Source organism: Entelurus aequoreus, linkage group LG12 (assembly GCF_033978785.1).
Source record: "Entelurus aequoreus isolate RoL-2023_Sb linkage group LG12, RoL_Eaeq_v1.1, whole genome shotgun sequence".
Lineage (NCBI taxonomy): Eukaryota > Metazoa > Chordata > Actinopteri > Syngnathiformes > Syngnathidae > Entelurus > Entelurus aequoreus.
In genome coordinates, this window is record NC_084742.1 from 12886626 (window position 1) to 12902703 (window position 16078).

General features: G+C 39.7%; 1 protein-coding gene across 6 annotated transcripts in view; it reads left to right on the forward strand.

Annotated features, from left to right (window-relative positions):
* kmt2e (lysine (K)-specific methyltransferase 2E) overlaps positions 1 to 16078 on the forward strand; it is a 55921-nt gene that overhangs the window by 3744 nt on the left and 36099 nt on the right. The window lies entirely within an intron of this gene.

Below are 16078 nucleotides of genomic sequence, written 5' to 3' on the forward strand. Positions count from 1 at the left end.
GAGAGGGGCTTTGCATTACACATCCACAACACTGCACTTCACTGTGAGAAGGAACGCATATAATTGCGGTTAATGTCAAAATGCAACCAATGCTGAACTCGACTTGAATGTAGATATGTTAGTGCTGCTGAAATTTGACAGCAGTCGTCGTTTGACACAGTGATCGCTGCGGGCCACAATACGCACCCCTTACTCTATTCATCCTAAAAACATAATCAAAACATTACGCACTATTTGTACGGAGCGACTTGCAAATGCAAGAAAGACGGAGTTTAGACCAAAAAAAACAACCCCGAAATGTGCGTTGCAAACTTAAAATGAGTCGACGCGAGTCTCTCATCCTGTTCAGGGCTACCGATTTCCGTTCAAGCTGAAATTGCCAACAGAACAATAAACCCTTCGTGCGTTCATGTAAACAAACTATGTGGAGTCCCAAGTTGCAAAGCAAAGAGCAGCTGCTTGAATACTTGGTTACATTGCGCAGTGATCTTACTTACGCTCCTGATGATATTTATTTTCTTTGCACAAGCACATATGACACACAAAAAAAACAATATTTACAGGATAAAACAGCTTGAGCAATGTTTGTGTCGTGTAACGGTCTAAAACGGCGCACGTAAAATGTAATTTAATGGGGAACGAGAGAATGCTGCAAGCATGGGGGAGGGGACGCCCCTGTCATACTATGTAATGCCTCCTCGATCCCCAATGTTTCAATATACGTGTTTATAACCACCCAAGCGTGTTTAATACAAGTGTTTGTATACAAACACTAACGCGACCTTTTTCCTGTTGATAACGATCCCAACAGTCCACTTTTCATTGTCGCCGCTATCTTAGCCTAGCTAGCTAGCACTCATTGCGTATTATTCCATTAGCCGTGAGTTTAGCCGCTGTTTTGACCTTCAGTGGCGTCTCGGCGTAAATACATCTTGACTGATTAACGTCACAATTTAGAAAATGTCGAAGATTTGTCGTGATCGGCTCGTCCCAAAAGTGCTGCAAATGTTTACATCTGAAGCCAAGTGGCCCACATAATTGCTAGCCCATTAGCTTGCTTCGCGTTCGACACACAGAGCAAAAACAACATGGTTGGGAGACTGCGTCGAACGGCTGATACTTAGAATTCGAACGTGTGAGGAGATAGGCGATTGAATGTATTCTCAATTGGGGGGGCATTTTCTTCCTCCGCGGAGCTTACAACGACCGTCCTCGGGAAAAAAAGCGCCAGGAAAATGGCGTCCTCAGCCAGCCCGTTGTGGCAACATAATAAGCAACGTTGTCGCCTCCACACCCCTACCGGCAGCCTTCACTGCAGCGCCGACACACTCCCCAGGAAGCAACTGCACAAGATTGTATTAATTTTTTTCACCGGCGCCTTTAAAAGTGTATATTCGATTATTTTGTCACGGTGTCAGTCAAATATGCCTTTAGAAAAAGTCGATGAATGGCATGACGTATGCTGCTGTTGCTGCTTGTCAAGCGGAGTACTCACACCTTCTGTCTGCGCGAAATACTACAGCATCCATTTTTTCCCCCAACTTACTCTTAAAAGCAGGGCAACAGTCCAAGTATGTTGTGCTAGTGGTATGACAACCGATGTAAGAAGAGCATCAAATGCAAAAAGATGAGACAGGCTCAAGAGATAAAAGAACAGAGGCACAATTTTAAACAGAAACCATATAAGAACACTCCAAGGTCTAGCTGTGTTTCCCCCACAGAACTGAAATCTTTGTGTGGTTGGGGGAGGTCTAATGCTGCGTTTCATTGGCACTGAAAATAGGGCTTGAAAGTGACGTGGAAATGCATTGTATTGTGGGTCTTGCTGGAAACTGAATATCTTATTTACATGGCTAAATACAATACCAAGGTCCTGGGTTCGATCATGGGCTCGGGATCTTTCTGTGTGGAGTTTGCATGTTTTCCCCGTGAATGCGTAGGTTCCCTCCAGGTACCCCGGCTTCCTCCCACCTACAAAGACATGCACCTGGGGATAGGTTGATTGGCAACACTAAATTGGCCCTAGTGTGTGTGAATGTTGTCTGTCTATCTGTGTTGGCCCTGCGATGAGGTAGCAACTTGTCCAGGGTGTACCCCGCCTTCCGCTCGAGTGCAGCTGAGATACGCTCCAGTACCCGCTGCGACCCCGAAAGGGCCAACGGTAGAAAATGGATGGATGGATGACTGTCTAATTACAAGCATACTTGCCAACCCTCCCGAATTTTCCGGGAGACTCCCGAACTTCAGTGCCTCTCCCGACAACCATTCTCCCGATTTCCAGCCGGACTTAAGGCACGCCCCCTTCAGGTCCATGCGGACCTGAGTGAGGACAGCTTGACGTCACGTCTGCTTGGCCAACCAAAAAGTAACCATAGAACATAGTGTTCTGTGGTTACTTTTTGGTTGGCCAAAGGTTTACGTTGTATTGCGCACCCTGACGGCAAGTGTGGGAGTCGCTTCTGAAGTATGAAGTAAAGAGACGTAACTTCATCACCTCGCCTGGTTATTGGATCCAAACCCAGAATATTACACTGCCCATACCTATGCTCCTTCAAAGGCTGTGCTACTGGCTGCAAAGCATTGCACTTTCAAATACAACAATGAGTAGAGAGGAGTGTTATGTGTGTATATGTGTAAATAAATGAACACTGAAATTCAAGTATTTATTTTATTTAGTTGTATATATATTAGGGCTGCAACTAACGATTAATTTGATAATCGATTAATCTGTCTACTATTACTTCAATTAATCGATTAATAATCGGATAAAAGAGACAAACTACATTTCTATCCTTTCCAGTATTTTATTGAAAAAAACCTGCATACTGGCGCCATGTTCTTTCAACTTGCCAAATAAAACAAGGAACATTTTACAAAAATGCACACTTTTGACACCCCTGCTATAGATAATAAAAAATCAAATCTAATAAATCAATTGATAAAAAGCAGAGTCTGACGACGCATGTGTGTTTATCACAACTCGCTCGCTCTCTGTCTCTCCCCCTCCCTCACGAATGCTGCTGCATGCACAATTTGTTTTGTTTTTAACCTTCTTAACCCTGAACGTACATTGAAAATACATGCAACCCTAACTCAAAATGCCGGACATTTGAGGCATTTAAGAAACACCGCCCGGACAGCCCCGCAAAAGAGGACATGTCCGGTGAAAATAGGACGTATGGTCAGTCTATCGTAGCCCGTTAGCTGCTAGCATGCTAGCAGCGATCGGTTTCACCGGACATGTCCTCTTTTGCTAGCATGCTAGCAGCTAATGGGCTAGGATAGACTGACCATACGTCCTCTTTTCACCGGACATGTCCTCTTTTGCGGAGCTCTCAGGGCGGAGTTTCTTAAATACCTCAAATGTCCGGCATTTTGAGTATTGTTTACACAACGTGCAGTACGCTGCTTAATATGTCCGTGTGGAAACTCGTTCGGTACACCTCCTCACCGAACCGAAACCCCCGTACCGAAACGGTTCGATACAAATATACGTACCGTTACACCCCTATTATTTTGATTATTGTTTCTCAGCTGTTTGTAAATGTTGCAGTTTATAAATAAAGGTAAACAAATAAATTAATTTAAAAAAAACGTAGCTTCAGCGCATAGCATAGATCCAACGAATCGATGACTAAATTAATTGCCAACTATTTTTATAATCGATTTAATCGATTAGTTGTTGCAGCCCTAATATATATGATAAAATACACATATATATATATATATATATATATATATATATATATATATATATATATATATATATATATATATATATATATATATATATATATATATATAGCTAGAATTCAATGAAAGTCAAGTATTTCTTATATATATATATATATATATATATATATATATATATATATAAGAAATACTTGAATTTCAGTGAATTCTAGCTATAAATATACTCCTCCCCCCTTAGCCCCCCCACGCCCCCACCCATCTCCTGAATTCGGAGGTCTCAAGGTTGGCAAGTATGATTACAAGACTGTGCCGAAGTTTTTTGTAGCAAGTTCAAAATGTAGCACAAACGTGCAACATCATTTACTGCCACAATTGTGGTCATGATCGCTTTAGGAAAAAAGCGATCTCTTAATAGGAGCCATTTTTGGGTCTTTACATAAAGTTTAGGTCTCGCAACTACGGTTAGCAGCCGCAGACTTCAAAGTTCTACAGTAAGCAGCCGTAGAAGGGGGAAAATGAAGTCGGCGTAGTTACCGTAGTTGCGAGACCTGTTGTGGCTCAATATTGGTCCATATATAAGGCACACCGGATTATAAGGCGCACTGTCAGCTTTTTAGGAAATTGGAGGTTTTTAGGTGCGCCTTATAGTGCGGAAAATACGGTACTTTACCGCGGGTACATTACAGCCATGTACACTACAGCAATAATGGCTACCTGGCATTCACTTTTAAAGCGTACCGATAAAATGTCAACACTGATCTCCTCTGCAACGTCTGTCTCTGGAGAAGGTGTGTATTAGATGTGGTGTGAAGTGTACGATGCATACCGCCAAAATTACGTCATCATATCTTTATGATAACGTAGGGGCGAACTGGAAGTGGCAAATCCACATTCGTGACAGGCTTCCACAAATGTACAAACATATGGCCAACACTGGCTAATTATTTTAAGACAGCAGGTATTCTTCTGCGCTGACTCAGTGCTCATGCGCCAATAATTGATACGACTCGCAAAGGAAGAAGTGTTGCTAAGTATTCAATACTATCTTTTCTGAAAAAAGATGGTATTGATTACATTTTTGCATGTTAATAATGACTTGGTATCAAAGTATCGATAGTTTTGACAACCCCAATTGGGAACTCTGTAATTCCGATTTCCTGGTCGGAAGTGTCATCTGGAACGCCTCTGAAAGTTGGAAAGTCCTCACCACTCCCAAGTTGGCTTTCAAAGATGGCTGCTCCTTTGTGTAAACAATAATAGATGCTCCTGTAATATTAAAGCTGCTGTTAGAACTTCTGACTAGGGCTGCGACTAACATTTATTTTGATAGTCGATTAGTCAACGATTAATCAACTAATCAGATAATAAAGCGTACACATATTTAATTACTCTAAATTTTCTATCGACTTCTAAATGCAGCTTAAGTTATTTTGGAGCGTGTGCTTACGAACAATAAAGATGACTAATTCATTCATAAATATGTATTTATACTGTAACTGTGCTGCTCATTCAGCTGTTACAAAAATCCATCCATCCATCTTCTTCCGCTTATCCGAGGTCGGGTCGTGGGGGCAGCAGCCTAAGCAGGGAAGCTCAGACTTCCCTTTTCCCAGCCACTTCGTCCAGCTCTTCCCGAGGGATCCCGAGGCGTTCCCAACGTGTCCTGGGTCTTCCCCGTGGCCTCTTACCGGTTGGACGTGCCCTAAACACCTCCCTAGGGAGGCGTTCGGGTGGCATCCTGACCAGATGCCCGAACCACCTCATCTGGCTCCTCTCGATGTAGAGGAGCAGCGGCTTTACTTTGAGCTCCCCCCGGATGGCAGAGCTTCTCACCCTATCTCTAAGGGAGAGCCCCGCCACCCGGCGGAGGAAACTCATTTCGGCCGCTTGTACCCGTGATCTCGTCCTTTCGGTCATAACCCAAAGCTCATGACCATAGGTGAGGATTGGAACATAGATCGACCGGTAAATTGAGAGTTTTGTCTTCCGGCTCAGCTCCTTCTTCACCACAACGGATCGATACAGCGTCCGCATTACTTCGGGTGGCATCCTGACCAGATGCCCGAACCACCTCATCTGGCTCCTCTCAATGTGGAGGAGTAGCGGATTTACTTTGAGCTCCTCCAAATGTCCGACATCATGTCTCCGCTCTAAATGCTCGCGTATCACAGATGTACTGCCATAAAAACAAGGTCTGCTTTGCAAAATGAGAATATTATTCATGTTTTTAACAAGAATAAGAGGAAACATCCTCACACATTACATTTTCTCACTGGCGATGTTTTTGCGAGTTGACTAATCGTTGCAGCCCTACTTCTGAGTAGTTTTTGTTGCACTAAATTGTTGTAAAAGTTGTATTGTTGGACGTATATTAGGGAAGCACAAAAATTAAAATGATTTGCCAAAAACCATATTTGAAAAAAACCAATGCCAAACATCGAAACATTGAAATATATTATTATGCACATTATTATTAACATTTCATAAATGTCTGTGAGCAAACCTCACCAAAATCAAGACATTGCAGTTGCACACATAATAATAATAATAATAATAATGTTAATATTTATCCTTTAAAGAATAAGACTAGGGTTGCACAATTTAGAAAAAACACCTAATTGTGCTTTTTCTCTCAGAAATTGCGATTCGATTTGCAATTTTTATGTTTTTATTTTTGTAATATATCAGGGAGGATCGTAATCTTTTATGGCTGTTAAGTAGAGGAGACACGGACATCAGCTTGGATCTATGTGAGCTTTATTTTTCAACTCAAATTTAAGAAAAATGCGGTACAGTGTCAATTCCAGTCTTTCAACAATCGCTATTCCTTTTGAATCAAAATATATATTACATATTGCCTATTATTTGCGCACTATTGACAAGTGATGCACCAAATATTCGGTTGTCTTTAATAAAAAACTGAAACCGGATGTTGTGGTGAGATATCCATTTCCGGTGGCGACTGCACACGAGTGACGTAGCTTGCTCAAAACTGACAAAAAATCCCGTTCAGTATATATATATTAAGGGTGTAACGGTACGTGTATTTGTATTGAACCGTTTCGGTAAGGGGGTTCGGTTCGGAGGTGTACCGAACGAGTTTCCATACGGACATATTAAGTAGCGTACCGCATGTTGTGTAAACAATGCACACCAAGGCACAACACACGGCATGCTAGCAACGACCGGGCTAATACAACATGCAAAAGTCAGAGCTGGAAGACCCTCCTGCCTCGTTAAGATCTCTTGTTTGGGAACACTTCGGCTTTGCGGTGCGATACAACAATGGAGGACGGAGGTTTGCCGACATTGTTCAGCAGCAGTAGGGTATGCTTCTGCCAACACGTCAACCATGCTATCCCACTTGAAGCAGCACCACCCCCAAGTGAACATCGCTTCAACAAAGAGAAAGACGAGCGTGGTGCAAACACCGCATTCAAGCAGCCTCTCCTTGGCAAGTCAGGCAGGGCTAAAGCAATAACAAATGCCGTTCGTGTTTTTATAGCAGCAGATTTAAGACCATATTGCATTAAAAACTAGATTTTGACCCACTTCTATGGTGGAAGAACAATGAGCCCATATATCCTCTTACTGCCAAGTTAGCCAGGCACTACCTCGCCATACCTGCCAGCTTCGTGCCCAGCGAAAGGGTATTTTCCACAGCTGGAGACATTTTAACTACAAGCAGGTCTGCTCTTTTTGCAGACAATGTGGATAAACTAATTTTTCTGGCAAAAAACATGAAGATTGAATGAAAGTCACCAGTGTTAAATATGTAGAAGAAAAGTTTTGTCATTTTATTTAATCTGAGCAACAACTTGAGGCAGTTTAATGTTGATTAACGTGGACCCCGACTTAAAGGCCTACTGAAACCCACTACTACCGACCACACAGTCTGATAGTTTATATATCAATGATGAAATCTTAACATTGCAACACATGCCAATACGGCCGGGTTAACTTATAAAGTGCAATTTTAAAATTCCCGCCACAGTTCCGATTGAAAAAGCCTTCGGAGGATGAGTATGCGCATGACGTCAATCATTGAACCGGAAGTATTGGTACCCCATTGAATACAATACAAAAAAGCTCTGTTTTAATTTCATAATTCCACAGTATTCTGGACATCTGTATTGGTGAATCTTTTGCAATTAGTTTAATGAACAATGGAGCCTGCAAAGAAGAACGTTGTAGGTGGGATCGGTGTATAGCGGCGGCTGTAGCAACACAACAAAGATTACTCACTTGGATAGCAGACGCGCTAGCCGATGCTAACCGGCCACCGCACGGATGATCGGGTGAAGTCCTTCGTCGCGCCGTCAATCGCTGGAACGCAGGTGAGCACGGGTGTTGATGAGCTGGGCAGATGAGGGCTGGCTGGCGTAGGTGGAGCGCTAATGTTTTTATCATAGCTCTGTGAGGTCCGGTTGCTAAGTTAGCCTTAGCGTCGTTAGCAACAGCATTGTTAAGCTTTGCCAGGCTGAGATCTATTAACCGTGTAGTTACATGTACATGGTTTAATACTATTGTTGATCTTCTGTCTATCCTTCCAGTCAGGGATTTATTTATTTTGTTTCTATCTGCATTTGAGACAGATGCTACCATGTTAGCTCGTAGCTATCACGTTAGCTCGTAGCTAATGCTAATGAGCTTCGTCGATGTATTGTCGTGGAGATACAAGTCACTGTTAATGTCCATTTCGGGTTCTCGACTCTCATTTTCAAGAGAATATAGTATCCGAGGTGGTTTAAAATACAAATCCGTGACCCACTATAGAAAAAGGAGAGAGTGTGGAAACCAATGAGCCAGCTTGTACCTAAGTTACGGTCAGAGCGAGAAAAAAAATGTATTTCATTGCATTCTAGTCCGTCACTCTAACGTTCCTCGTCCACGAATCTTTCATCCTCGCTCAAATTAATGGGGTAATGGTCCGAATAGCTCTAGCTGCGTTGAAAACAATAGGAAAATATGAGGGAGTGAACAACTGACAACGTCATCACGCTAATTCCCGTAGGGGCAAGGTTTTTTTTATCAGAGACCAAAAGTTGCGAACTTTATCGACGTTGTTCTATACTAAATCCTTTCAGCAAAAATATGGCAATATCGCAAAATGATCAAGTATGACACATAGAATGGCTCTGCTATCCCCGTTTAAATAAAAAAAAATAATTTCAGTAGGCCTTTAAACAAGTTGAAAAACTTATTCGGGTGTTAGCATTTAGTGGTCAATTGTACGGAATATGTACTGTACTGTGCAATCTACTAATAAAAGTCTCAATCAATCAAAAAAAAACACTATGTGTAGAAAGGTTTAGTTAAGAAACCATTCTGAGCCTTATCTTATTTAGTTTTTATTTTATATATGTTGACCACATTAACCCTGGCAATGGACCCTGTGTGTATATGTATGTTATTATTATTCTTAGCATTCATGACTGCCTGCTGTTGCACTGATCAGCCTAGTGGTGGCTCACATCCATCACACACAGAGCTATTTCTATTTTTGGGCATAATTATTATAGTGTTCCTAATGTTAAAAGAATAAAGCCATTGTTTACAAATTTGGTAAATAAATAACCAAAAAATTTATATTTTGTTGTTTTCTTACTGTATCGAAAATGAACCGAACCGTGACCTCTAAACTGAGGTACGTACCGAACCGAAATTAATTTTTTTACATTTTGATTCACCAAAAGTTTTATCAATCAAAAATACTGCCTCAGTTTGCACTCGGACAACTGTACAGCGAGGGACTGTCAAAAGAAAGACTTCATGGTAAACACTAAGATGAATGTAAAGTCAACCTTTTTAACTTCATCCTGTGTCATGTCTCCAGTAAATGAGTTGTTTTAGTCTTTGTGAGTCCATGGAAACTTTACTTTTATCTCCCGCTGGATCGACATCGTTCGAGGATGGAGACAGGCTAGCTGTTAGCTTCAAGCTAACCAGCACCCGACAAGACTCCTCCACCCCAAAAACATACTAAAGCATACATTTATCATTTATTTTCAAAACGGTTACAAAAAAGTGGGACCCCAAAAATTTACTGTGGAACCCCATTTTTATGACTTTATTTTGAAAATTCCTACTGCCAACTAGGGCTGGGCGATATGGCCTTTTATTAATATCTCAATATTTTTAAGCCATGTCACGATACGTGATATATATCTCGATATTTTTGCCTTAGCCTTGAATTAAAACTTGATGCATATAATCACAGCAGTATGATGATTATATGTGTCTACATTAAAACATTCCCGTTCATACTGCATTAACATGTGCTAATTTTAAACTTTCATGCAGATAGGGAAACCACAATTAAGTCAATTTATCAAAACTGTATTTATTAAACAGTTATTAAGCAGAGGCACAAACATTCATGTAATTTCAAAACAGAAAGTGCAAGACATTTTAAAACAAGCTATTAGTGCACTTTTGTGCATGATGTCACTAAGATGACATATCAAAACAACACTAAATTAAAGTGCACTTTTTGTACAGAATGCAACTACAATAGTTTAAAACAAATAAAGTGCACTTTTGTGCATGATGTCACAAGATATTTCAATAACTGTCAAATGAAAATGAGCTGCATAATAATAAATCAAATAGTGTATGTCCTTTGCTATGTGGTAGGTTACTGCGGACGTTATTCAATTCTGTTGTTGACTAATTTTTTCATACGGTGTTGATCTGGAAATGGTTGCTTGGGCATTTTGTGGGTATGGCACCGAACGGAGATGTTGACATACAGAGTTTCAAGCACTCTTCATTCTCTAGCGGGTGTCTTTTCAAATGATGCTACAAATTAGCAGTAGATGCTACTTTTTGTAACAACGCTTTTGCCGCATACTTGTTCGACATCTTCCAGCTTGAAGCCAAACCACCACCAGACGATGGACACCGTACTGTTTTTCTTAGGAATTAATTCTTCCTTCATTTGTTACCAGCTTCGTACCTTTTTTCTCTCGTATTACCACTCGCACCACTCCGCTAGCATCACAGCTAATGTTACCCATGCTGTTACCTCTCTGCTCAGCGAGGGCATATGACGCTACAGTATGTGACGTATGTAAGAATGTGCGCTTGTTTTATGTCTCTGTGAGAAGGAGAGACACGAAAGAGTGAGAAGAGCCTGTAGTGTAATGCCCGCAGCTAAAAGCAACTGCGTGAGAACGTATACCGGTACTCGAATATCACAATATAGTCATTTTCTATATCGCACAGAGACAAACCCGTGATATATCGAGTATATTCGATATATCGCCCAGCCCTAACGCCAATATATATTGATATATATATACAGTGTATATATATATATATATATATATATATATATATATATATATATATATATATATATATATATATATATATATATATATCCGTCAGTCTACCCCAGGGCAGCTGTGGCTACGAAAGTAGCTTACCACCACCAGGTGTGAATGAATGATGGGTTTTTAACATGTAAAGCGACTTTGGGTACTTAGAAAAGCGCTATATAAATCCCAGGTATTATTATATATATGTATATATATATATATATATATATATATATATATATATATATATATATATATATATATAGTCATGTTACTGTTGTGTAAATTAAAATGTTTAATGTTTTATATGCATACTACTGCATCTGTGTTTCCACTTCATCCACCATGTTTAAAGGTTGAAGAAGGACAGTATATTTGTCCAGAAACTGTTAATATTCAGACAACGCAAGCAAGAATGGCTTTTGTTGATGTGGACATCTTGATTTCCGACTTCGTAACTGTAACGTTCATACCTCGGCTGTGATGTCATTCTCAGCTCCGACTTCCAACACCTGAGATAAATGGAACGCAGAATTCTACTTGCTAAATATAACAACAAAGTCGCTAAACACTTATGATCCCTCCTGCTATGTCTTCCTATTCTCTGGCAGACCATGTGCTTATGAGGTGTGTTGAAGAAGTCGAGGTACGATGTCTTCTACTGTACTTAGTTTGGATTGACGAGCTACAATCGCACACATCACAATGCATCCTTTAGTGAGATCTGACGGTGTCATACATAATTGTGGCGGTGTCCACATTTCCTTGTGGCCGACTTCCACAAAAATAATAAACCCTAGGATAATTAATGTTAACACTAGTGTTTTAAAAGGACACATGGAAATAACATCTTCTAGTATTTCGCACAATTACAAATTAAATTGGAAACAAAACTGTTGTCCAGTCTCGAACACACCTGGAGTGCATGCACAGACACTAAATCATTACATCGTCACACACTAGGGCCAAGTTAGTGTTGCCAATCAACGTATCCCCAGTTGCATAGGGATCGCGGGTAGGGGGCTGGAGCCTATCCCAGCTGCATTCGAGCAGAAGGCGGGGTACACCCTGGACAAGTTGCAGCCTCATCATTAATTTATATATATATATATATATATATATATATATATATATATATATATATATATATATATATATATATATATATATATATATATATATATATATATATATATATATATATATATATATATATATATATATATATGTGTGTATATATATATGTGTGTATATATATATATGTGTATATATATATATATATATATATATATATATATATATATATACACATATATATATATATGTATATATATATATATATATATATATATATATATATATATATATATATATATATATATATATATGTGTGTGTGTGTGTGTGTGTGTGTGTATATATTAGGGCTGCAAATCTTTGGGTGGCCCACAATTCGATTCAATATCGATTCTTGGGGTCACGATTCGATTCAAAATCGATTTTTTTCCCCCCGATTCAACGCGATTCTCGATTCAAAAATATTTTCCCGATTTAAAACGATTCTCTATTCATTCAATACATAGGATTTCAGCAGGATCTACCCCAGTCTGCTGACATGCAAGCAGAGTAGTAGATTTTTGTAAAATGCTTTTATAATTGTAAAGGACAATGTTTTATCAACTGATTGCAATAATGTAAATTTGTTTTAACTATTAAATGAACCAAAAATATTACTTATTTTATCTTTGTGAAAATATTGGACACAGTGTGTTGTCAAGCTTATGAGATGCGATGCAAGTGTAAGCCACTGTGACACTATTGTTCTTTTTTTCTTTTTCTTTTTTTATAAATGTCTAATGATAATGTCAATGAGGGATTTTTAATCACTGCTGTGTTGAAATTGTAACTAATATTGATACTGTTGTTGATAATATTCATTTTTGCTCTGTTTATTGCAGTTCTGAGTGTCGCTGGGTCGGGTTTGGTTTTGGAATTGGATTGCATTGTTATGGTATTGCAGTGTATTTTTTTGTTGGATTGATTAATTAAAAAAAACAATTAAAAAAAAGACGATTTTAAAAAAATGAGAATCGATTCTGAATCGCACAACGTGAGAATCGCGATTCGTATTCGAATCGATTTTTTCCCACACCCGTAATATATATAAATATACACTACCGTTCAAAAGTTTGGGGTCACCCAAACAATTTTTTGGAATAGCCTTCATTTCTAAGAACAAGAATAGACTGTCGAGTTTCAGATGAAAGTTCTCTTTTTCTGGCCATTTTGAGCGTTTAATTGACCCCACAAATGTGATGCTCCAGAAACTCAATCTGCTCAAAGGAAGGTCAGTTTTGTAGCTTCTGTAATGAGCTAAACTGTTTTCAGATGTGTGAACATGATTGCACAAGGGTTTTCTAATCATCAATTAGCCTTCTGAGCCAATGAGCAAACACATTGTACCATTAGAACACTGGAGTGATAGTTGCTGGAAATGGGCCTCTATACACCTATGTAGATATTGCACCAAAAACCAGACATTTGCAGCTAGAATAGTCATTTACCACATTAGCAATGTATAGAGTGTATTTCTTTAAAGTTAAGACTAGTTTAAAGTTATCTTCATTGAAAAGTACAGTGCTTTTCCTTAAAAAATAAGGACATTTCAATGTGACCCCAAACTTTTGAACGGTATATATATATATATATATATATATATATATATATATATATATATATATATATATATATATATATATATATATATATATATATATATATATATATATATATATATATATATATATATATATATATATATTAGGGGTGTAACGGTACACAAAAATTTCGGTTCGGTACATACCTCAGTTTAGAGGTCACGGTTCGGTTCATTTTCGGTACAGTAAGAAAACAACAAAATATACATTTTTTGGTTATTTATTTACCAAATTTGTAAACAATGGCTTTATCCTTTTAACATTGGGAACACTATAATAATTCTGCCCACGTTAATCAACATTGAATTTTTTTTAATTTTGCTTTTATTTTCTTTCATTTCACTTTGTTGTCTGTGAAGCACTTTGAGTCTGCCTTGTGTATGAAAAGTGCTATACAAATAAAGTTGCCTTGCCTTGCCTTGCCTTAAACTGCCTCAAGTTGTTGCTCAGATTAAATAAAATGACTTTTCTTCTACATATAAAAAGTGCAAAAATAAACTTTTTCAAGTCAACTCATCATGCTTAATTTATTACAGCATTTGGGAAGCCTGTAGTTGATACTTATTATGTAAATGTTATACTTTTATCAATATGTGATAGCAGGGACCCTGCCATTCAAAACTACGCTGCTGCATTACTAATGATTAATGTAACTATAGCTGAAAAAATGGTACAATAGCAATAGGAGAGACTATAAATCCCTGAAAACCATGGAGTTCATGTAGGCTTAATGATGCAGTTACATTATTATATCAACTATCAGAGACAAAAACTCTTCATTTAACATAATGTCCTGCTTCAACACAGCTCAATCAACACAGAAAAAGGTAAAGTGAAATAACAGACAGACAGGGCTTTGCTGTCCGTAACACACACACACACACCGCAAAATGAGCTAACGTTACGCTAAAAGCGAATTAGCCTTCACCTCAAGCCAGGACTGCGAGCGAGCTGCGCTGCAGTTTATATTTCTAGAAGGTCAACGGGCTCATAGTGATGTTACTAGTAGTTGACTGGGAGGTGTTTATTATAATTTGGGTAGAGTCCGCTGCCTGATGCTTACCTGCTAAACGCTAAGCAATGACTACGTGCGCTCTGAATACGCACTGCTGATTGGCTGTTACGGCTCTGAATACGCACTGCTGATTGGCTGTTACCGCTCTGTTTGTAACCAATCAGATGGTTGTGTGGGTGGTACAATGCCGGGTGCTGTGTAGAGTCCTGACAGAGGCAGAAGGATGCGGAGGCGGCTACTTAATATGTTCGTGTGGAAACTTGTTCGGTACACCTCCGAACCGAAACGGTTCAATACAAATACACGTACCGTTACACCCCTAATATATATATATATATATATATATATATATATATATATATATATATACACACATATATACATGCGTGTGTTTGTTTGTATGTATATATATATATATATATATATATATATATATATATAAATATATATTCAACGCTCATGTTGGCAGCGACAGTGAAACCTGGAGAGGCGTGATTGGGAAGAATGGCTGCCCGGATCTGAACCCGAGCGGTGTTTTGTTATTGGACTTTTGTGCCCGTCACAGATTGTCCATAACGAACACCATGTTCAAACATAAGGGTGTCCATATGTGCACTTGGCACCAGGACACCCTAGGCCGCAGTTCCATGATCGACTTTGTAGTTGTGTCGTCGGATTTGCGGCCTCATGTTTTGGACACTCGGGTGAAGAGAGTGGCGGAGCTTTCTACCGATCACCACCTGGTGGTGAGTTGGCTGCGATGGTGGGGGAGGATGCCGGACAGACCTGGCAGGCCCAAACGCATTGTGAGGGTTTGCTGGGAACGTCTGGCAGAGTCTCCTGTCAGAGAGAGTTTCAATTCCCACCTCCGGAAGAACTTTGAACATGTCACGAGGGAGGTGCTGGACATTGAGTCCGAATGGACCATGTTCCGCGCCTCTATTGTCGAGGCGGCTGATTGGAGCTGTGGCCGCAAGGTAGTTGGTGCCTGTCGTGGCGGTAATCCTAGAACCCGTTGGTGGACACCGGCGGTGAGGGATGCCGTCAAGCTGAAGAAGGAGTCCTATCGGGTTCTTTTGGCTCATAGGACTCCTGAGGCAGCGGACAGGTACCGACAGGCCAAGCGGTGTGCGGCTTCGGCGGTCGCGGAGGCAAAAACTTGGACATGGGAGGAGTTCGGGGAAGCCATGGAAAACGACTTCCAGATGGCTTCGAAGGGATTCTGGACTATCATCCGCCGCCTCAGGAAGGGGAAGCAGTGCACTATCAACACCGTGTATGGTGAGGATGGTGTTCTGCTGACCTCGACTGCGGATGTTGTGGATCAGTGGAG